Genomic DNA, 25,202 nt, shown 5'->3' with positions numbered 1-25,202 from the left:
CATTTTGGAATAAAGACAACATTTTGAAATCTCAAATTCCAACACAAAAAGGGATTTCTCTCCTCCACACAGAGAAAACATAAGAACATAAGAATGGCTATACTGGGTGAGACCAAAGGTCCATCTAGCCCAGTATACTATCTTCCGACAGTGCCAATGCCAGCTGCTTCAGAGGGAATGAGCAGAACAGGGAATCATCCAATGATCCATCCCCTGTTGCCCATTCCCAGCTTGTGCAAACAGAGGCTAGGGACACCTCAGAGTATGGTTTTGCATTCCTGCCCATCCTGGCTAATAGCTATCCTCCATGAATTTATCTAGTAGTTTTTAGAACCCTGTTATAATCTTGACCTTCACATCATCCACAGGTTGACTGTGCGCTGTGTGAAGAAATACTTCCTTAATTTGTTTTAAACCTGCTGCCTATTAATTTCATTTGGTGAGCCCTAGTTTTTGTCTTATGAGGAGTAAATAACACTTCCTTATTTACTTTCTCCACAGCAGTCATGATTTCATAAACCTCTATCATTTCCCCCCTTAGCCATCTCTTTTCCAAGCTGAAAAGTCCCAGACTTACTAATCTCTCCTCATGTGGAAGCTGTTCCATACTCCTAATCATTTTTGGTGCTTTTTTCTGTAGTTTTTTCCAATTCCAGTGGATCTTTTTTTTTTGAGATGGGGTGACCAGATCTTCATGCAGTATTCAAGATGTGGGTGAACCATGGGTTTATATATAGGAAATATGATATCGTCTGTCTTGTTACCTATGCATTTCCTAATGATTCCCCACTTTCCAAGCTGCTGCACATTCAGTGGATGTTTTCCGAGATCTAGGAGTTATTGTGGATAAATCTCTTTCTTGAGTGGTACCACCTAATTTATACCCCATCATTTTATATATATAGTTGGAATTATATTTTCCAATATCCATTACTTTACATTTATCAACACTGAATTTCATTGAACATTGAATTGAACAGTATAATCAAGTAATTATAACACAAAGAATATTAACCTTTCTCAAGTGTCAAGAAAAAAGTTACATTAACTGTGAGGTGGAGAAAATTTGTACCCTAAATGCATTCAGAAACCAAGAATAATTCTTTAATATCTTAGAACAAAAATATTTAAAATCAAGTATCATGAAAAAAGTTATACTAACTGTGTTGTGGACTTTTGTCCCCAAATTTATTCAGAAATTATGAACAGTTCTTTAATGTGTTAGGCAAAAAAACAAACAAACAAAAAAAAACAACCAACAACTTTATTTAACTAGCAAATTGAAAGAATTACCAGGGGTCTCAGTTAGCCCTTCTACCTTAGGTCGATTGTATATATCGAAACAACAAGGAGTCTGGTGGCACCTTAAAGACTAACAGATTTGTTTGGGCATAAGCTTTCGTGGCTAAAACACCACTTCTTCAGATGCATTGAGGTGCCACCAGACTCCTTGTTGTTTTTGTGGATACAGAATAACACGGCTACCCCTTGATACTTGTATATATAGAGCCCTGCACAGATAAAAAATTTGGACCTGCATCCAATCCGCATCCATGATAATTAACTTGTATCCAATCTGCACTCCACCTTTTATATGTATGTGTATGCACACCTGCACCAGCACCTATGTCACTATTAGAGCCCTGCAAGGATAAAAAAAATTTTGGATCCACATCCGCTCCGTGATCTGCAAGGATGGTAAACAATACAACCGAATTGGGCTCTGTGGATGCAGATATCCACAGATATAAAGTGTATATCCAGTGATTTGCAGGCTTTTATGTGTACAATAACCACTGTCACTGCAATGCATTATCAATTAGCATATGCAGTGTCCTAAAATAACATATTAGGAGGGCCAATGTGCATGAGTTATCCCAACATATATCCCGTGGGGTATATTATGCTATGGATGTGATGAGGGTTAAATTGGTAAATTTTAATTAACATTAAGGCAGTTCTGAGAATAAGCAATTTCTCCATATACAAAATAAATCCTTCCTAAGTCACAATTTCTCCTTGCTTCTTCCCTACTCCTAGGTGGTACTGCCCATTCTCTACCCCTTCCTGACAATCTCTCACCTGTATTTTCTGGGGAGCAAATAAATAGGCAATTGGTTCTGCTTGCTCCTTAATGCTTGGGCCCAAAGTCTAGGGAAGTCCTTGTAGAGATTAAAAGGTTGGGTTTTTTTACTCCCTCTTACTTGCTTGCACGGGTACGTCATCATCTATCTATCTATGTAGTGTATATACGTATATCTAGTGCTAAAAGATTTTTGATCCAATCAAATAAAAATATATTTAAATTTCATAAATATGTATATAGAACACGCATATTAAAATTAGGGTAATATTTTGGCAACAAGTTATATTTTTCTTTCTTGCATAGATGTAACCTGTAGACAACAGCCAAACAAACAAACAAGATTCTTAGAGAGGTGCAAATCTTAGAGAGTGGAGCACACATTGCTGTTGATATGCACATCATCTGAAAAGAATAAACTAAGTTTTTCTTTCCACATTCTTAATGCAAAACGCTTGTAGCTAATGGAAACTAACTAGGCATATTCATTTCCCTTTAGCAGTTACTCTATTTGCCATGTGGAAGTGCAATCTTTGCATGTAAAATATTTTATTTTGTTGCTGGAACATGAAGCTGATCAAGTAGAGCGATTCATACCAGCCCACTTTGACTCCACCTCTGCTGCTTCTGTGCAATTAGTACTTTAGTTTCTTGTGCTGTCAGTCAGATAACAATCATAAGTGCTAAACTCAAAATATATTTTAAATGTCCACTTTACACATTGATTATGCATGGGATTTTGACTAATTACTAAAGAAAGAAAAAGTGCCTCTGAAAGCATTGGAATATGATAATTTAATTAGTACCATTTTCTCCTGGTGGATGAAAGCTGTATTTCTGCAACTGCTTTGATTTAAGAATGTGAGGATAGGTTTTTAGATTCATTTTCTGATAGCTTATTATTTTAATGGACTGTCATGAGCACATTATTATGAATTTCTAAATTTCTAAATGTGAAAATACAACAACTTTCAAGGAGGTCATCACATCCCTTTTTTTGTATTATTTTTGCCTTTTTAGGGTAACTGCTGAAGAAGCACAAGCTCTGAAACTATTCATCACAAAAGACACTTAAAACTAAAGCTAGAAAATGTAGCTTCCTAAAGTTTGGATTCAAGTTTTTTGTTCAGCCTTAATTATAAAGATATGAGTAATACAGACATTGAGATTTTAGTCCCAATTCAGACTGTGAATACTTCCAAAATATAGGTGTTTGGATTCAAGCTTTTCATTCAACTCTCTCTCTAGATAAAACATATTTTGCATTGTGCTTCTTGCTGAGATTACACAAGTCAGCCATGAAACTAGATCTGACAATTACAGCCAAGAAAATGTAATAGAACCGATAATACTCCCTCATGTAGGGGTCAAATTTCTGTTACATTAAAGACTGTAGCGTTAATGGACACTGTCTGTGTGTATAAAAGGAAGAAGTTTCCTCTTCAGAGCGAGTTATTGCAGAAATATTTTACTTATCTTTCACAGACTTCGTAATTAAGTAGGCAATAATAGTAAGTACTAAATTAGAATACATTTTTTAAATTAAATCAAGTTAATTTAGCTAGAATGGTGTTATAAGGAAACTGAGGGGAAAAAATCAGTCATGATTTGTCATTAATAATGAAAGCCTTGTCAAAAAGGCTTCTGAATAGCAACCAGAACTATAAAATCAAAAAACCTCATGCACTAGCCTTCCAAAAGCAATAGTATCTATTGATTGAAGGAAGCCTTCACTGGTAGAGTGGAAAGACCTAACTACAATAATTTCTTCTGGATGCCAAATGTAATCACAATATTTTCAACACTTTCTTAATGCAGAGCTAACAAAGTGCATAAAATGCAGTAGATGCTGCCAATGAACAGAAAGGAAAACCTAATCTGTCATGTACAGTGGCTGAAACCTCAAGAACTGTCTGCTACAGAACTACCATAGCAATAGGCCACATTAGCTGGGCAAAAAAACCTGTCATTCTTTCTACTGTCCATAGTTAAAGCAGCTATAATATGGATGCCAGGTTTGTCAGTTGTTCTTCAGTTGGTGTTTACACCCACATTTAAAAAAATATTCTTCTTTCCTCTCTGACTCCTGGAGCTGGTTGAATCAGCAGGATCCTATTACCTGCAGATTGTTTTTCTGCTGAGCTGTTGTAGCTGTCCCATTCCTTGCAAATTGCTATCTGAGTGCTGCTTCCCAATCACTGTGATACTGAGGGGATTTTGCCTGGGTCTCTGGTGTCTGCTGATCGCAGGTTCACAGCACTGCGCCTGTGCTCACTTTTGTAAACATTACCCTTTGATTTCCGCTCACTGTCCTGTTTTGAACTAATTTAGCAACCAAACAAAACATATGCATTCTCCAGTGCAAACCAACTTAACTAGTAACATACCAAGTTTTAAGCACACTGCAAAAATCTGAAGCTTTCTGTATAGTTTTTTTTTTGCTTGTTTTTTTTTTTTAAAGAAGTGATATTCTGTGCAAATATACATGAATGGCCTGAACCTAAGCGGGTATACTCTGAAGATAAAGAAGTTACGTTGATAAACTTTCTCAGCATCTGGCCCTAAGTATGCTCAATTCTATGATCAGGTACAACTATCATGGACTTCAGTGGGATTGTCTGGATGTAACTGAAGGCGGAAAGCTGGCTCTTTAAATGCTTTTCACGCTGCTTATAAATACTGGGGAGGGATGAATTGGGTCTGATAAAAGAAATGCCATGTTGCAGTGCACTCAGGAGAAGGAGCACAAAGATCCCTGTAGGGATACAATAGACATAAGTGTTTTATTAGTGATAATCTTCAAGTGACACAGATAGTAAATGCTACTTCTAGGTGCAGAAAGACGTAAAACAGTATTTAACCCAATACGTATTGCAACACAATAAGAACCAACCTCCATCATGACACGATCTAGAACTGTGGTTCTTAACCTTGGTGCACCCACCCCCTGGGGGTGCAAGATGCCCTTTCTGGGGGTACGAGACATGCCAGATTTTTTTAGAAGGTAAATCATCGAAAACACAATTAAGCACAGGCATGTAAGTACAACTACTATGTTTCACAAACCTATGTATTTATTAACATTATACATTTTTAATGATTACTGTCATATACAAACAAAAAATATATCTAGGTTTAAAGAACTGACCTACTTTAACAATTTTTGATAAGGGGTGCAAGAACATATTTTGATTTTGGTAAGAGGTGTGAGAACATATTTTGAGAACCAAAGGGGTGCAGGCTGCAGTAAAGGTTAAGAACCACTGGTTTAAAAGAATGGTCATTGAGCTGGGAGCCAAGACTACAAGCTGTCTATGACAAGCCAATATTGTTCCACAGTTCTTTAGATGTTTCTTGGCTTTCAGAAAAGACCTTTTTAATGCTCTATAAATAGAGAGTGGCCAGAGAAAAGTGTGCAGCAACATCACTGGTCATCAGTAGCTTGGCTATTTTTTTCCTGTGAGATGAAGGGATTAATACTCACCTCCTGACACAAAGTTATTAGAGATAGGCTTTTGGACTCAGGCATTTTTAAGGTAAATCTTCTGCATTTATTCGAACACTTAGGAAATCGAAGATGGGGGAGGAAGTAAAAACAGATTTGCATTTAGCCATGCCCCCAGGCCTTTAACAGAGGTACTCAGGTCCTTAAGTGTAATTTTGTAAGTTATCCTGATGCATCTGCAATTAACATGTAATCGTCTAAAAGGATTAACATTGTTAGACCTAAAGATCTTAAAAGGTGAATTCCAGGTCTTATTATTCCTAAACACTTTTAATAGCTCTGGAACTGCACAGAGACCAAATATTGCGACCCTCCCCCGATCCCTTCCAAAATAATCCAAGAAACCTTTTCAAAGTGATTTTCTTTCTCTAACTGGGCTCTTCATTGATTTCTCTTCTTTTTAGTGTCAATCAAGCTCCTGTGTCCTTACGGAATTGTTCAGGGGTATGAGATATAAGTACTGGACGATAATCTCTTGAGGATTTAGTGACAGCAAAATGACTTTAGCTCCGACAGATCCCTCTTTGAACTGCTTTTAGACCCCCCTAAATTTCTTCCTCCAGTGTTAAAGATTTAGCTTGGCCTAAATTTATCTGTGGTCAGGACACCCTTCAGACTCGACTGACAGTCAAATATATTACTACTTCTAGCAGTGCCATACAACGTGCTGGCTCTGTGTGTGTGTGGGTGATGACGTGACACTCTTCACAATGGGTGGGTGGTACCAGCAACTCTCTCGGCAGTGGCAGGTTTAAAACCTCTGACAGGGACTGCAAAGTAACTACTATGGAATGGCTGATATGATGATACTCGTTTGGCTTGCATACCAACATATAGTAACTGCATACCTCCAGCAGCAAGCAGGAGTTAACCAGTTCCAACTTGTGACCCAGAAGGTGTAGTGGGTGAAAATGGTCTCTGGCTAATAATGACTTGGGGCTTTTGTATACTTTATGTTCCCTTGGGATGACTATCTTACTTCTTAATCAGACTTTAACTTTACCCTAACTGGTCACAGACCGAAAAGTTGGGAAATCCCTGTGTTTGGGGAATGGCCTTACCTTATAGTCCTGTAATCTAGAATCTGCTGTGACTCCAGTCACACAGCAGAAGATATGCCTTGCGAAAGAACAGACTATTGTCATGTTAGTATTTTGTATTGCATCATTTGAATATGTCCCATTTCTCAGTATTTTGTTTCACTCCTTGCAATCCAGTTTATGGAATGACAGGCCCAGGCAGCCCATTGAGGGTGTTTGTTATTCTCCTGGACTTCCTTTCATGAAGGCTCCAGCATAGGAGTTTTAACAATAGCTGAAAAGATCCTTACTGTAATGACCCTATGTTTGGTGTCTAGCTCTTTACAGACATGGAGGAAGCTAAATACAGAGAAAGAACTAAGGAAGTTCCAATAGAAAGGCCCTTATTGAAGTTTCCTCAAGCCCACAACATATACCACCACACCTGAATCCACTCTTGCTATGCTTGCTAGTGAGAGCCACTTTCGGGTCTCATAAAGCTACAGGTCACTTCACTGACTGAATCATATAATCTCCTTCCTCATCATGCTTCACTGTAAGCCAATATTTTCTTCATCATGGGGAGCTCTCCACAATTGCTGGCCCAGTCCAGACACTCTGCAGATGTTTTGGCTGCAATATCTTGTAGCTTAAGATGCAAAAAGTTTCAACAGTAGATCTCACTGACTTCAATAGTGGTAAGCTCCTAACTCTCTCCAGAAAAGAGATCACTTCAGCACTCTTGGCAGCACTTACTGGCAGCACTTGCTTGGGGTTGAGGTCTGAGTCAGTGGGGTTTCTATCAGGAGAAAAATCTGGTGTGAATAGAAATGGTTGAATATTCAAATCCTAGAATCTGGACAATCAAGGTCTAGGAGCACCACAGACCTTGAAGGCTTCATACCATGGGAAAAGATCTTCCCTGAGTGATGGACAGTCTACTGGGCCTGCAGTGATATAGTGTCCCTGCTGTGCTTAATTCTATTGCTGCCTAGATGTCTGAGGCCCTGGGTGACATATCTATCTCTACTTCAAAATCCTCTCCAAGCTCCTTCATAACAGATTCATAACACCAGGCAGGCAGGCTGAAATAGAGTGAATGACTGTGCAGGGGATGGGTTAGAGGGGAGGTTAAAGGTAAGGAAATAATCCATTATAGGCTCCTTCTTCAGATAAATGATTTTTTCCCCATAGGTTTGTATAGTTCCATGGCACTTGGTGAAAAGAAACAACTCTAGGCAACTTGAGATGAAGGGGGGGGGGCAGTGGTAGCCCTAGATAAGACCCTTAGATAGTGGGAGCAGATTCAAATTCTCCATCGCAAGGAATCTTATCCACAAGACAGAATTCTTGTTGGATGGCAAATGTAAAGGCGTGACAAATTTATGTTACCAATCTGCCTGAGGCTTCAGGTGATCAGGCTGAGGCCGCAGGATTGTTAGGGGAGGAGATGACGGAGCATACCAAGTGACCAAATTTTAAAGCTTTATTAATAAAATAATAAAATAACAGCGGAGAATGCTGGGATTCCATTCCCCAAGTCACTCAAAGGAAGGAAGAAAGCGTTAGTGCCCCAAGCCCTAACCCACTTTCATACTCACTCCTGCACTACCCGAAGCTGGACTTTAGACAGGCACTTTCGGCTAATCGCAGCTCCCCCTGGCCGCGGTTTGCTGTTCCAGGTCAATGGGAGCTATGGGAAGTGGTGGCCAGCACATTCCTCGGCCCACGCCACTTCCCGCAGCCCCTATTGGCCTGGAATGGCGAACCGTGGCCAGTGGGAGCTGCGATTTGTCGAACCTACAGACGCTGCAGGTAAACAAACCATCTTGGCCTGCCAGCGGATTTCCCTGACGGGCCACATGCCAAAGGTTGCCAATCCCTGCTCTAGGGCCTCAATCAAATTGACAAAAAGCAGGAAAAGTCAGATTAATCTGCTACTTGTCCCATTCAAAATGCCTGCTGTTGTTCCATTTATTACTTCCTTCACAATGGTGGGAGCAAAGGATGGAGTGGCAACCTTAACTTTGCATTTCCTATTTATCATTTTAAGTTGGACTCTTATGTCAATTAAATTTATCTTTTTGTCTTTAATAATTATTTTATTGTGTATGTAAACAATCTGAGATAATTAATGTGGTTGCCTGTGTTGTTACATAACATTGCAGTTTCAACAGACAGCAGGTCACCTTAATGACAGGGCCAAGATAAGAAACTATGCATCAGAATAGAACATTCATATGGGGTCAGACTGGAGAATAGACGTGAAAACTGATAGAAAAAAAGCATTCAGGAGAATACTTCCATTTCATCTTCACCTTCACTCTACTTCAGCTCAGTTTGATTTACTGATCTGTTTACATTACAGTGCTTTGATGTATAATTTCAGTCTCTATGTATTGCCAGGGAGACAGCATGCTCTAGCTGCAGATCATTAGGTTCTTTTCCCACTTCTGCCACAGATTCACTATGTGCCCTTGAACATAAACTCAGTACTTGATTTACATATCTCTTAAATGACCTAACGGTTAGCTATTTCATGTACTATGGGGAGATTTAAGTAATGTTTGCAAAGCATTTAGTCCCAAATCCTGAGAATCACTTAAAGCATACATGTAACTTTTGATGACTAGAGTAGTCCAACTGAAGTTAATTTGAAGATGTCAGTGGGACTACCTACATATTTAAAGGTTCATATGTGGCAAAGTGCTTTGTTTAATCAGTGTCCTATAGATTCTTGGATGAACAATGCTAAAACCGTGGACAATATTATCTTTAACCAATACATCCACAGCATCCATAAGTAATGTTTTCAATCATGTGTGGTTGGCTAGGAGACTGTCACATCTTGGTGGACAATAATCTTGCCTCAGGTATTCACACCTTTGTCACTTCTCAGCAGGACTACAGCAATGTGATAAACCTGGAAGCTTTCAGCACTTAGGAAACTCCAACTAGTACAGAATGCTGCTGTGTGTCTCCTCAGCAACATAGGCTAGCTTGAGCACATGGAACCTGTCCTCCACTCTTTATACTCACTTCTCACACAATTTCAAATCAAATCCAAGTTCTGAGCTCTTATCTTCAAAGTACTCAATGACCTGGACTCAGAATATGTAAAAGATCACTTAAAACCCTGGGATGAAGACTGTAGTCAAAAACTCTGCTCCTCGAACACAATCGAACTCTCAACAATAAGGGTAAAGGTTGTCTGTGTGAGAGACAGATTTTTCTTGGGGGCTGGTAGGTGACTGTGCAAGGAACTGCCCCAGGATCTAAGGACTATCACAAATCTTACCATCTTCCACTCCAAGTGCAAGACACATTTCTTTGACCTGCCTTCTCTTAACATAAATACACAGTTGTGTGTGTGTGTGTGAGAGAGAGACACTCCATTGCACATTCTTTTCCCTCTTGGGAGGGGATGAGAGAACAATATGCAATGGACGTTAGTCACATGGTTTAATGCAAAACTGGGAGATACTCAGATATTTTATGGTGAGTGTGAGTACTGTATAAAAATCTATATAAAATAGAATTCTGGGTGGAGAAATGCAAGACCACCTTAAACACCACATTCACTAATTCTGGATGCTTTTTTAGTCATAACAGTACTACTGATCTGCCTTCACTATGGTAAAAGCTATTTCTGCAAATTCCATTGTGTCCCCCCAAGAGATCAAGAAAACAAACATATTACTGCATCGGATGGCTTCCTGGCTGCACTCTTGGCAAATGGTTGATTGAATAGCCAGCTAGTATAAAATGGTTGTTTGCTACAACAAGCAGAAATTCATGGCTCCTGCAGATGCTCAGTGCTTGATTTAGGAACCTTCGCTATGTGAACACGTTTATTGTTTTCCAACACACACAACAAAGAATGCTGTATGTTATATATGGAACATGTAACACAATCCCATCAAGAAACTTGTGATGAGTGTGTTTAAAAATGCTATTTTGCTTCTTAGACCCAACACCTCCAATTTATTTATCCATTAGATGACATAATAGGTAACTATTGACTTCTGTTGAGATTCAGTCAGGACTTATTGACCTGAGAGTTAAATATTGATTGCATTGAAGACAAGATAAATCTTTATCTGAAGGTTGCAATAAATCTTAAATTTGTCTGAAAACAGATGTTTGTGTTGTTTCATTGTTACATGTGCTATGGTACCAGGGAAAAAAAATAAGGCTATTAAAAAAGTGTTTTGGCTTATTTTAAAAAAAAGTTCTCCAACACGCTATGGTGCATTAGGAAAGCCTTGTCTTCTTTCTCCCTCCTACCCACCATGACTCAACATATAATAAATATTTATAAACAACATTATGGGACAAACTTTTAAAAAAGTTCCTTTTGAATTAACCAGGTGTGTTATAGTGTATGGTATGCTGCCCTTGGTTGAAAATACCATGGGTGAAATCCTGGCCACGCTGAAGTGAATGGGAGATTTATCATTGAAATAGAATTTCATAAGGTGTGCATCTGAATAGTCTGAGTAACGTCGTGGCATTCCAGCTAAGCCTAGGAAATGCTGAGGGAAGAAGGTTATGTTAACACCTGCAAATATTACTCCGAAATGTACTTTTTTCAGGTTTGGTATAGTGAATATCCTGTAAAAAGAGGGAATCAGTGGGTAAACCCTGCTATAATAGCGAACCCAGCTCCTACTGAAAGAACATAGTGGAAATGTGCTACTGCATAGTAAGTGTCGTGTAGCACAATGTCTAAGGATGAGTTGGCTAATACAATGCCTGGTGGTCCACCAATAGTAAATAGGAAGATGAAACCAAGAGCTCAAAGTATGGCAGCGTCTCATTTAATTATTCCACAATGTAGGGTGGCTAATCAGCTGAATACTTTTACTCCTGTTGGGATGGCAATAATTATTGTTGCGGATGTAAAATAGGCTTGTGTATCTACGTCTATTCCAACAGTAAATATGTGATGGGCTCATACAATGAAGCCTAAGAAACCAATGGATATTATTGTTCCAAGTATCCCTATAAAACCAAATGGTTCTTTTTTATCTGCATAATAGGTAACAACATGGGAGATACTGCCAGGAGAAAGGGAAGGGGCATGATGAACCAGTGGTCTGATTTGGCATGGAAATATCCTATTTCCGTAAGAAAGGCAGCATTTTAAAAACTTTATCTTTGGCATACTATAAATAAAGCTTATTACTGGGAAGCATAAATACTATCGTCCATCTTCTATTTGTTTCCTCTTGCTGTCTTTTCAGATACATTCTTTTAAGCATTTGATGTCAAAAGCATAAGACTTTGTTTTCTGACTTCTGATTTCAAATAATTTAATTTTATGAGGAAATGCTGAAACATACTAATTTATAACTTGATTGCGCTCTGCCAATAGGAGTCAGTTTCACATACTACACTAATCTACTAGTGTACAAAGCATTCGTAGAGTAGCATGAGAGAAAAAGTAACATATATTTTCAAGCTCAGTAAATATTGCTGGTCTAATTCAATTAACAGTGAAATGAATCATCATCCGCTGAAAACTGGGACTTCTTATTTGTTCAAATCTTTTATAAGACTCTCGTTTAACAAAGCATTACTATATACTGTTGTGCTTTACATCTTCAGCCAAAATATTGGCTGTATTAACCCTCACAAAACCCCCATGAGATTATTTTATTGGATTGGAACAATGAGATAAAAGAAGTTTAGGGAACTATCAAAAGCCCATTTAAGTCAATGAGAACCAGAGGCGGTTGAAGATCAGAAATTTCAATTCCACAGGCATTCCTGGTATTTCTAAATTTATTTTCATCCCAAATCAGGATGAAACATCAAGCTATCAAGATTCCTTTCAGGGGAAAAAAAAACATTCTGAAAAATTTCAATTTGGAAATTGAAACAAATAGTATTAAGATGCTGCACAAAGGAATGCAAACAGTAAGATAGGATACTAGTTTATAATAACAGGTTTCAGAGGAACAGCCGTGTTAGTCTGTATTCGCAAAAAGAAAAGGAGTACTTGTGGCACCTTAGAGACTAACCAATTTATTTGAGCATGAGCTTTCGTGAGCTACAGCTCACTTCATCTGATGAAGTGAGCTGTAGCTCACGAAAGCTCATGCTCAAATAAATTGGTTAGTCTCTAAGGTGCCACAAGTACTCCTTTTCTTTTTAGTTTATAATACTAAATCCAAATGTTTTGGGGCCTGGTTCTCTGTTGGTGTAAATCAATGTACCTCTTCCAAAATGAATGGAACGATGCTGATTTACAACAGTTATGTATCTGGCCACAAGGATTAGGAAACATTTCATGATGTTAAATGAATAGTACAGTCATTCATGAGAGAATAATCTGTCACATGAGTAAAAGTTCCACATTCTAAAGCATAAACAGTAAAAGTACAAGAATTACACCAGCTGAGAATCTGGCCCTTAGTTTTTAATTAAAGTTGTTTATATCATTGTCTTTTTGTTTCCCAGACTAAAAAATGCCTGGTGTATAAAATATGCATTTATTGACATGTTGCTATGGCACTGGACTGGGACTCAGGAAAACTGGATTCTACTCCCAGCTCAGTCACTCACCCAATGTATGACACTGGACAAGTCAATTCACCTCTCTGTGCCTCTTTTTATTTCCACGTTCTATCTATCTTGTCTATGTAAACTGTAAGCTGCTCTGGGCAGGGTCTGTCTTTTAGTATGCGTCTGTAGAGTGACGAGCAAAATGGGGCAGCGCCTCCTGCCTGCTGGCAGCTCTGCCAATTGACTCCTCCCGCACCCTCCCAGGGCCTTCTGCCCCCTGCGATCAGCTGTTCCGTGGCATGCAGGAGGTGCTGGGAGGGAGGGGGAAGAGAGGAGATGGGATACACTCAGGGGAGGGGGTGGAAAGAGATGGTGTGGATCAGGGGCAGGAAGAGGCAGGGGGTTGGGGCAAGGGTGGAGTGGGGGTGGGGCCTGGGGATGACCAGGGGTTGAGCACTCCCCTCCCCCCGCCCTTTTCCTCCAGGGACAATTGGAAGCCGGCACCTGCAGCTATGTGCATGGTTAGGTCTTATGGCCCAGGGACACCGATGGCCAGGTGTGATATCAAATCTGCTTTTTGACTGTTGCTGGTGCACACTTCTGACTTCAACCTTTTGGATTTCTCTTTCAAGGGTCAATTTTATTTTGATAAACTATGCCCATGGGATGTGCACTATCCTCTTCAGCATTTGAAAAAATGAGTACAATGCTACACTGGGCAGTGATGTTGGAAGCTGGTTTATGGCAAGTCGTGCATTACTTATTCTTTTTGTTCATGGGCAGCACTAATTCAGACAACTGATGGACACCTTTCAGTCCCTTGCTAAAAGACTTGGGGGTATGAAAAAGCAGTGGAACCTTACACTACACTGACCTACCTGGGGATTGAGCTAAACACACTGGCAGGTAAATCATGATTCCCTCAATATAAGCTTCAGGAGCTATTGGACTTGATTAGGAGACGTAAAGGGGTTACCTAGTTACACTCTGTGAGCTGCAATCTCTTTTTGGGAATCTTAACTTTTCCTGCCAGGTGTTAGCCTCAGGGCAAGCATTCTGTGTTTGGCTTGCAGCAGCCACTGCAGGCATAGCGAGACCTCACCCTTTTATGAGTTACTAGAGAGATGAAGGAAGATTTCGGGATGTGGGAACAGTTTCTGGGCCATTTTAATGCAGCGTCATCATGGACGGAAGAATGGATACTGGAGGCTGAATTAAAGATGAACTCAGATGCTTTGGGAGGTGTGGGTTTGGGGGTATTTTACCAACGTGGGGTGTGCCCAGAAATGGCCCTCCACCTGGCTGCAAAAAGGGATAGTGCAGGACATAACATTTCTGGATTTTTCCCCATTTTGGTCACTGTGGTCGTTTGGGAACAGAGTTCGCTAACAAAAGAGTGTGCTTCTGGTGTGACAGTATGGCAGTGGTACACATTATCCATCGCCAGTCCTCCAGATCACACAGGGTTACGAGGTTAGTAAGGATATTTGTACTACGATGTTTACGCTTTAAATCTGCTTCACTTCCAAACACGTGTGCAGGGTTGATACTGGAATAGTCGGTGCATTGTCTCCTTTTCAGATGGACAGATTTTGGGTTTTGGCACCAGGAGCTAGCGAGGAACCCAAACAGACGCCGCGAGCACTGCGGAACCTTGGCATATGATGGTTGCCGGTATAGCACAGAGGTCGGTGGCTCTGCAAACAGTGTGAAGCTATGAGAGAAGTTTTTAATGATTTTGTGCTATTCAGGCTCTGGAAGCCTGTCAATGATATAGCCCATTATAGAGGACCGTGTGCTGCAGTACATGCCGTCAACAACCAAACGACTGGTGTCTTCAACCATCTCCACTCACCTATCGGCCCTTACATTTGTCCGTGAGCTGAACAGTTAACCAGACCTTGCAGCAGGTTTTTTAGTTCACCCTAGGGAGGCTACACATCATCCCATCATTGTTAATATGCTTAGGGATCTGCTGCCGATCCTGGAACCCATATATTGCTGTGGACAGGCGCTGGCCTTGTTCAGAGCGGCATTTCTGGAGCTTTTTTGGTGCTTTTACGATCAGTGAGCTAGTACCTAGTTCCTGATAGTGATTCTCTGGAAGGGCTTTGGCACTAAGGAACATACAGTGGAAGGGGCGATCAATTATACTAACCTTGAGGAAGTCAAACTTAGATCAAGGTTTGGGGATGAATCCATTATTCTACAGGGACTTGGTAATCATAGAATAACAGAGTTGGAAGGGACCTCTGGAGGCCATCTAGTCCAACCCCCTGCCCAGAGCAGGACCAATCCCAACTAAATCATCCCAGCCAGGGCTTTGTCAAGCCTGACCTTAAAAACTTCTAAGGAAGGGGATTCCACCAGCTCCCTAGGTAACGCATTCCAGTGTTTCACCACCCTCCTAGTGAAAAAGTTTTTCCTAATATCCAACCTAAACCTCCCCCACTGCAACTTGAGACCATTACTCCTTGTCCTGTCATCTGCTATCACTGAGAATAATCTAGATCCATCCTCTTTCGATCCACCTTTCAGGTAGTTGAAAGCAGCTATCAAATCCCCCCTCATTCTTCTCTTCTGTAGACTAAACAATCCCAGTTCCCTCAGCCTCTCCTCATAAGCCATTTGTTCCAGTCCCCTAATCATTTTTGTTGCCGTTCGCTGGAATCTCTCCAATTTTTCCACATCCTTCTTGTAGTGTGGGGCCCAAAACTGGACACAGTACTCCAGGCCTCACCAATGTCGAATAGAGGGGAACGATCATGTCCCTCGATCTGCTGGCAATGCCCCTAATTATACACCCCAAAATGCCATTGGCCTTTTTGGCAACAAGGGCACACTGTCGACTCATATCCAGCTTCTCGTCCACTGTCACCCCTAGGTCCTTCTCTGCAGAACTGCCGCTGAGCCATTCGGTCCCTAGTCTGTAGTGGTGCATTGGATTCTTCCATCCTAAGTGAAGGACTCTGCACTTGTCCTTGTTGAACCTTATCAGATTTCTTTTGGCCCAATCCTCCAATTTTTCTAGGTCCCTCTGTATCCTATCCCTACCCTGCAGCGTATCTACCACTCCTCCCAGTTTAGTGTCATCCGCAAACTTGCTGAGGGTGCAATCCACACCATCCTCCAGATCCTGAATGAAGATATTGAACAAAACCGGCCCCAGGACCGACCCTTGGGGCACTCCGCTAGATACCGGCTGCCAACTAGACATGGAGCCATTGATCGCTACCCGTTGAGCCCAACAATCTAGCCAACTTTCTACCACCTTGTAGTGCATCCATCCAGCCCATACTTCTTTAACTTGCTGACAAGAATACTGTGGGAGACGGTGTCAAAAGCTTTGCTAAAGTCGAGGAATAACACATCCACTGCTTTCCCTTCATCCACAGAACCAGTTATCTCATCATAGAAGGCAATTAGATTAGTCAGGCATGACTTTCCCTTGGTGAATCCATGCTGACTGTTCCTGATCACTTTCCTCTTGTCTAAGTGCTTCAGAATTGATTCCTTGAGGACATGCTCCATGATTTTTCCGGGGACTGCCCCTCTTTATTCACAGTGGGGGGGGGGGCCCTTCAGAACATTCCAGTTCATTACAGTTTTAAGATGGGAATTGACGAAGTTGGGGCTCCCAGTGCATGAATTTGGTTCCCACTCATTTAGGATCATGGTGGCAATAGCAATGGTCCAGCTTGGTCTGAGATCTAGGGCAATTCAGACAATTGGGCACTGGCATTCTGAAGCATACAGAATGTACATGAGACCACTGGTAGGGAATCAATGTTAATTTTCTGTAGTGTTTTCATTTCAGATGCTGGCAGATAGGCCAGGCAGATTGTGGTGTGGAGCTATGGGCACTGTATCATTTACTTGGTGCACAGGTGGGCTTCCAGGTTGTCTGGAGGTTCACAGCTGGGCCTCAGTGGTGATGCAATCCTGAGCCAGCATGGGAGGAGACCAGGTGATTCCGCTTCTATACCCTGTGGGGGCCCATGAGCGGGCACCAGATATAATTGTGGCTCATCTTGGGGAAAATGCTTTGGGAATGTGTAAAGGGGTAGACTTCAGGATCAGAGCTAAGAAGGACTTGGGGCAGATCCTGGAACTTTGCACAGGAATAAAAAATTGTGTGGTTGGACATGCTGCAATGCAGGGTGTGTTGAGTTGACATGGCTAGGAGGTACGTGAATAGGTGTCATGGGGTGGGGGTGTTGATAATTCTGCATCAGGACATAGCATACATGGCACCGAATTATCAGGGAGGGTGGAGTCCACCTGTCAGACTTGGGAGGGACACGTTTTTGGGCCAATAATAAAGGGGGCATTATGAGATGTCTGTGAAACCGGCAAGGTACGGGAGGGAGGCAGCCACGTTAATAATTGTTGGTGCCTCCTTGTGGCAGATGTCCTGTGCAGGTACTCCATGGGGAAGGGGTATAGTGAGCAGATAAAATGGATTGGTAAAGGATTTAAAGGTGGTATTCTTTAAATGAGTGGCAAGGGGGAGGGATAGTCTTATGACTGGAGACAACCCCATTTTTATAGCCCCCCCAACTCTCATTCGAGGGGTGTGCAGGGTAAAGTCCCTAGCAAAGGGTTGGCTGGGAAGCAGGATGGGTAAGGGGGGGCTGATGGAAATCTCACCCTGGTATATATTGAAATGATTATGGAATTACCTGCACTGTACACTTTTATCTGCTGGGTACTCCATTTAAGAATAATGTTGCGGCCTAATTAAACCACATACAGTGTCTCCTATCCTTCTTCCAGCATAGCCGGTTAACTCAGTTGCTCAAATGTCCAAGGAAAGTGAACACAAAAAGGATATACGGTAAGTACTGCTGTAATAGCTGTAATTTGCTATTACATTTGAGCTAATACTTGTGGAAATATTTTTGTTTCAGTTTTCATGTAGTTCTACTTGTTATGTCACAGAGAACAATTTAGTTATTAACAGACTGGCGACCCTGCACAAGCGCTTTAACAACCAAAACAAACAACAAAACAGAAAACCTTTCAAATATTTTCCAAAACTTTGAGAGAATTAATATCCTGAGTGCTAAAGTCTAAACAGTAAACTTTATACGTGTTTTGACATGTATAAAACCTTTGTGTGGTTATCCATTCCATTAATATTGCATCACTTAGGGTTTTTCTATGAACTGTGTTGGAGAAGACATTTACAAAAGATTGGAGAACAGATTTTCATTACCATTTCTAAAAGATGTAATTTATCACGTGGACGATGACACACACATCCTGAGAATTTTAAGATATTGAATGAAGTAGAGAAATATATTTTGCAAAGGACACTGCTATTTGCTACAGAATATGAGATTTGACATTTCTGAAAGCTGTCCTTGAGCATTACATCTCTTAATTTTGGTCTCAACATTATCAAATAGTACCCTCACAAAAAAAGTAATCCCTTTTTATGTGATAGCAGGAGTTCACAGACTATGGTTATACTTTTCAAATCTGGGTACCTAAAGAATAAAGAACTTAGGCACCTAAAGAATAGCCTAATATTCAGAGGTGCTACGCATCCACAGTTCCCACTGAAATCAAATTCTAACGTTAGTCAACCGATGTTTGAAAATGTAACCTTTATATTTTAATTGCTTGAATCTTAAACATATTCATAACAAGACTAGCAGTTTGTTTACAGATTGTGCATTACTATGTGAAATGGGGGAAAGAAGTTTTAAATAGCTAGCTTTCATATGGTCTTATTGGAAAAAAATATATATAGACAATGTTATGACTTGACCATTTTAACAAAATAAAACCATCCAAATCAATGCAAAATATTTCCTACAGAGTATGCATACATAACTAAATTTTACAAAATGATGTGTAACAGTTAGTGTCAACACTGTACAGAAGAATGCATGTAAGCATAATGGAATGGAAAGTAGCTGAACTATATTTTAGGTTGCAACAATATTAAAGCAAAATTTCCATAGTTCTCTAAAATCCACAAGCACACAGACTGGCCTGCACATAGGTATGATAGGTAAGGACACATGGTATAGTTTGTTTATTAATATGGAGTCATTTGGTTAAGGGATTACCAGAGATGTTACCATCGCCACCCAATAACCCATTTTTAACATTTCATCTTTCTTAGAACAATTTTTTTGTGCAGAGATAGGGGAAAAAGCAAAAGCAAAAAACAATGGGAAATATCCACGTTCTATTTATATCATTGAGCTGCCCCTGCTGAGATCTACTGGTGAGCACCAAGAACCAGCTCCAAATTTCAATAACTTATTAGACTTTGGTTTTGGTTCCATGGAATGGTATCCCAGGTTGCTACTGTTCATAGATAGGACACCAGCACTGTCTAATGAAACTTGGAGGGAAGAAAAAAAGTAGACTATGCTACAACACATCATTTGGTTTAGGGCAAGTTGCACTGACCTGGAAGACAAACTATCATGAGTTCAAGTAACCTCTTTTGATAACTGTTGGTAATATTTCTGTGCACTTCACAAGCTCTTATAATGATCAAAGCCTCATATCCCTATCTAGAAAAAAGTCACTATGATTGCCTCACATTTTGCAGAAAAGCAAACAGAGTTATTCCTAGCAAAGAATAATTTTTTCCTCTATAAAAAAACGCCTCCCATTCTCCCCTCACTAATAATATTTATAACTGCCATCCCTTTTAAAATAGTCTGGGATCTGAAAGTTAAGCTGTGTTTTTTCTAGCTTCTGCCTCTTCTTTAAAATTGTTTTCTTTAGGGGGGGGAAATGTGTTCTCTTCAATTGTGCAAAGTGGCAACAAAGCTACATGGCATTTTAAATATACACGTATTTCAATGCCCAGCATGAACCAAAAAAGTGCTAAAATTGTTTCAGAACATACCTGAAGAAAGAATGAGACTTTCCACTCATTTTTTACCCTGTTGGAGCTTTTCTTTGAGCACTTCTTAGTATTACAGGGTAACGTGTGTACAATTTGTTTCGAAACCCAACACATTTCAATAAAATCAACTTAAATGTTCTGAAAGTTCTATTATAGAAAGGAGATTTTTAGGTTTGCTTCCACATAGAAATGGATAGCTAGTTTATTCAGCATTGCACAGTACGGAACACTCACAGATATAAATGCTTCCGTCACATTAGAAAGGCCTGCTTTTCTTGTTGCTCTGTATTTGTGCCAAACAACTATTTCATGGTCACCTGTTTTTCTGCACAGCAGTTTGCAGTAAGATCAAACTCTCACTTCTTCTAGTATACAGAGTGGCTTCTAGATAATGAGCACATGCTTTTATGAGCAACTGGACTATTACATGGAGCACAAAACGTAACATCACAAGCGCGGGAGATTTGAGGCTTTATATCCAGGAGAATGAAATTTGACAGAAATATTTCTTAATTTAGAATCTATTTTGTTTGCCTCATCATTCTACTTACTATGTACAGTGATACTTGCTTTAAAGTCTTTCTGATTAATCTACAGGAGTGACTGCTTCGGGGCAAACATAGGGTAGCCAGAGATTAACTGCTCTGAGAGGGAGAAAATCATTCAGAAGAGGGAGAAGGAATTTTAGGAGTATTATGACTCCTTCTCCCTCTTGCTCACACCCAGGGGTGCTGGAACAATATTTATAGTGGGGATGATGACAGCCATTGAATCAAACTGTAAATGGAATCCACTTCAAGCCAGGGGATGCAGTAGCATCCCCAGCACCTATGCACACACCAGTGTTTTCTCTGGATGGTCAGGAAGAAGAGTCAAAGTGGAACACCCCTTTCACAAGTTCTTCATTCTTTTGTCTCTCTCACAACTGAGGTAGGTGATTGTGGAGCCTGCCCTGAGAATAAGTGGGGAGAGGAGAGCAAACACAAGAACTTAGGAGAGAGGGGACATGCATCTCCACTGAATGAACAGTGCCAGTTTAACTTCTGTGTTTTCTTCTCCCTTGGGGAATGATGGGAACACTGAGCCTTGGGGTGGCTCTGGGGGGATCAGATTGTTGCTTTGGTGGGTGTGCATGAAAACTCTGGGCATGGGGGAGGCAGTTACATCTTGTGTAAAATTAATATGGCTAATATAATGTTATGGAGGTTAAACTATATGGAAGGAATTTGCATTTTCCCAGGATGTGTGCAGTGCATATTGGAGAAGGGGTAAAAGAAATGCAAATAAAACATGGTACTCCAAAAGGAGGCAAAATAGGTTGTGCTTTCTTTTTCAGATCTCTGTGTTTTGGAGCAGGAAATGAAAGTGGAAAGTAATCAGAACTCTAGTGGAAGTGGAATGTTTCCCTTTTAAGACACTCTCTAAACTGCTAACAGCTTTGGATCCAAAAGCAAGCTAGTAAGCCTCTGTGTGTAAATGCAAATTACCTAGCTGATGGGCATAAAACAGCTGCAAATAACGAATACATCTGGTCAGCAAACAAGCTACTAGAAGACTCAGATTATGGCCCTCCAGGAAAGGGAGGTGAAAAAACAAGTCAAGCCTGAAAATAAGGGGGACAGGTTAACCTTAAGGGGTGTGTGTGTGCGGGGGAATGGGAACAGGGAATGGGGGTAAGGAAATTGGAATCATGTTTGCTAAAGGGGGAGATGGGAACAGGGAATGGGGGTAAGGAAATTGGAATCATGTTTTGCTAAGGTCGGGAATGGGAACAGGGACACAGGTGCATGGCTCTGTTGTGTCAGAGCTGGGAAGGAGGATACTAAGGAAGGAAACTGGAATCATGCTTGCTGGAAGTTCACCCCAATAAACATCGAATTGTTTGCACCTTTGGACTTCGGGTATTGTTGCTCTCTGTTCATGCGAGAAGGACCAGGGAAGTAAGTGGGTGAAGGAATAAGCCCCCCTAACACTTCTCTCTGCTGCTTTTCTCAGAGATCCAGTCAGCAGGCAGCTCAGGCTGAGATAGCCGAAGAGCAAACCTCCTTCCTCCTGCTATGGCTGCCTCCTTCACCTCAGAGAACTGAATTGCTCAATCACTTCTGCCTCTCTCAAGCTTTTTTCAGTGCACATGTAAAAAATTAAAAAGTGGCAGTTTGAATTTCATGTTTTTTTCACAGAAATTGTACATTTTTCTTGGCAAATGTTCAGTGTCTCCTTTTCCACTAAACTCCATGGCAACTGAAAAAATCATAATAAAAAATTCATCATCATCACCAAGCTCAGGATTCAGCAAGCCAAATTCTGCCAGTTGCAGCTGGGCAGCTCCAACCTCTTCATATTCTGCCCTCAGGAACACACAGTCAGTGCTCTTGCCCTTCAGTGGGGTTTTCACAGGAATAACAGAAAGAATACTATTTGAATACTGTGAGATATACAAGGGACCTATGGGGCAAGTAAAGCTCAGATTTTTTTTTACTACAATTATTATTTATATAAATTAAAAAAAATGTATATAAAGATGCCTGAGACTCTAGGAGTTCTAACAATCCATTAATGTTATAGTGTAACCCCAACAACATTAAAACAATCAGCCAGACAGGAACACAGGCAGCCAAGTAATGTGTTCCTTTCTACCCCTTCTTGCAGCTCAATAAATATACTCAGCCCTCTCCAAAAGACCTATCAAATGGAAATCATAATTCTGTTGATTGTGTGCAAGCTAGAAAAGAATCAAATTTCCTCTCCTGGAGCTACGTTGGTTCTGCTGGGCTAACAGAAGTAAACAAATCTTCCACTTTTTACCACTATCAGTAAAGCAATGGAGCTATGATTCAAAATAAACACAGGAAGCCGAGCTGCTATGAGAAAAGGTGCCATTTTTACACAGTCATTTTTCCAAGTAGCTTTCGGTCCAGCAGTTTCATAAAGACAATATACATCTATACGTCTGGACTGCATCATTTCTTTCATAACTTTAATGAGTTTAGTGTAAATGATGGCTAATTTGACATTTTATTTTGCACTTTGCTAGCAGTGCTTTTATTTTATCCTTTTTCATGGCAGTGATAACCGAGAGGAGATAACTGCATCACACATTCTGTATTCCCACATACAGCTGTTGAGCAACACTCAAATCGTTTTCCAGATCATTAAGTGCATTCCCCACCTAAAAGACTGAGATGTTAATAATAAAGCAGTGATAATTCAAACAAGTACATGCAGGTGCAAACCTGTCAAAAGGCAAAGCACTAGAAGAAGAACTGGTTTCTAGCCATCACTTGTAATCCTCTTCTTTGAATGCTATGTTTGTGTATTTGGTATGTGTCCCTCCTGTACAGATGGCATATTACGGTCTCACACTAACTGAATATTTGAAAAACCAAAAGAAAAAAAACAACAAATTCTATCTAAATTAAATGACTAACAACGGATCGTGCAGAGTGGGGGGGGGGAGAGGAGAGGAACATTTTTTCAAAATCAGATGCAGTGAGTGTACCCAAAGAAATATACATGCACATTTTTGCATACAAAAAATGAATATGTGTGTGCTCAACTATTAAGTGTCAACTATTTATTTTTTATGCAGCAGCACAGATTTTCTGAGGGCACAGGATGATTTCATGGGGAGGTATTTGAGGATCTGTCTGTTCCCTGTCCATACCCTCCAGAGTCCCAAATCATAGCAACTCTTTTGGCCAATAAATACTGCTTTGGATACCTGCCAGACAGGGTAAATTGTAAGCAGTAAGAATCCTCAAAGGATGAATTTGGTGCTTCAGCAGCATTCCAAAAGCCCCCGCCCCCCACTTTGGTGGCAAAATATAAACTGCTCTGACTTTCTGAAATGTTTCATAATTTGTGTGTCCAAAAATGATATCCATTCTTCTGTTGAACATAGTACAGCAGATCATGCATTGGGAGCTTTATGCACAAGCTTTACTTAGTCACATCCTAAACAACCATTCTGATGTTTAAACCCTCAAATTACATTGTTTTATTTTGAGTCATTGTAGCTATAACCTCTATTTTAGTCACTATATTATTTTTTTTTCCTTTTTATGAAATCCTGCGCTTTCTGGAAAATACATAATCACAAAGGTTTATAAAAAGACAGAGTAGTGTGTCATTAGGTTATAATACTGAAATCCCTTAGCAGGATATAAACCTGCCTAGTATACCTCAAGCTATTTTATTGTTTTGGTCTAAGCCTTACATTTGGAAAATGTAGGCGTCCTAGAACCACAGGTGACAATTTCAGAACAGTCAATTCAGTTCCTCACATTTTGATGGTTGATAGACAAAGTTCTGTCCAATTTGCTTTGCAGTTCGAACTTTATAAACAAAAGGTCTGTCTGCTCTGTGGGGAACAAGATTGTGTGAAACCATTCATAAGGGTAGAAATTTGCTTCAATATCCTTGGACAGAATGCCCCCTCTCCATCACTCTTCTGCAGCACACTGTGTGCTAACTGAATGGCACCATACATCTTAGAAGTAGCTGCATTTCAATGGCACTGTTTGTAAAGCAGCTCTTTAGGATTCCTTGGAATGAAAAGCAGTGAATACATATAAAAATACTACTCCTTGGAATTTAACTAAGTGGGAATACTGATTTTGTGTGTCTGTGTGTGAGAGAGAGAGAGAGAACTTCAGCCACAGTTTATGCTGTGGCATGTCATATTTCATTCTTTACAGATTCCTAGTAGCCCTGAACTTTTCCCTGTATTATCTTTCACACAGACAAATTTGGACAGCTGGCTTCAAAATCTCTGTCTGGGCTATTGAAATATCACCTATTTATTGGGAATACCCAGCACATTATTTCAAAATGATGAAGGAAAATAATTGGAGACTAAGCCAAAGAGGCACAGAAATGTAGTGCTGAGTCAGCATTGTAGAGGTCCCAGAACATCCCTGTTTTAAATAATCCATCTATAACATGAGCCAGTTTACCCTACCTCAGAGAGGTATTGTGAACATAAGAACGGCCATACTGGGTCAGACCAAAGGTCCATCTAGCCCAGTATCCTGTCTTCCAACAGTAGCCAATGCCAGGTGCTTCAGAGGGAATGAACAGAACAGGCAATCATCAAGTGATCCATTCCCTGTCGCCCATTCCCAGCTTCTGGCAAAACTGAGGCTAAGAACACCATCCCTGCCCATCCTGGATAATAGCCATAGATGGACCTACCCTCCATGAATTTAT

The 25,202-nt window shown here is 40.4% G+C and overlaps 1 protein-coding gene, 1 long non-coding RNA gene and 1 pseudogene across 10 annotated transcripts in view; 1 reads left to right on the top strand and 2 right to left on the bottom strand.

Moving 5' to 3' along the window:
* The window catches only part of CDH18 (cadherin 18), an 831,624-nt gene that overhangs the window by 106,073 nt on the left and 700,349 nt on the right, over positions 1-25,202 (bottom strand). The window lies entirely within an intron of this gene.
* Positions 7,152-11,774, bottom strand: LOC142071250 (cytochrome c oxidase subunit 1-like; annotated as a pseudogene).
* On the top strand, positions 17,889-22,418 carry LOC125632029 (uncharacterized). The gene is made up of 3 exons (XR_012667066.1): positions 17,889-17,954; positions 21,331-21,452; positions 21,990-22,418. It is a non-coding gene; the product is annotated as an uncharacterized LOC125632029 (long non-coding RNA).

This window comes from Caretta caretta, chromosome 2, assembly GCF_965140235.1.
Source record: "Caretta caretta isolate rCarCar2 chromosome 2, rCarCar1.hap1, whole genome shotgun sequence".
Taxonomy (NCBI): Eukaryota; Metazoa; Chordata; order Testudines; family Cheloniidae; genus Caretta; species Caretta caretta.
Note: the sequence above shows the minus strand (reverse complement) of the source record. Positions and strands in the feature narration are given on the sequence as shown.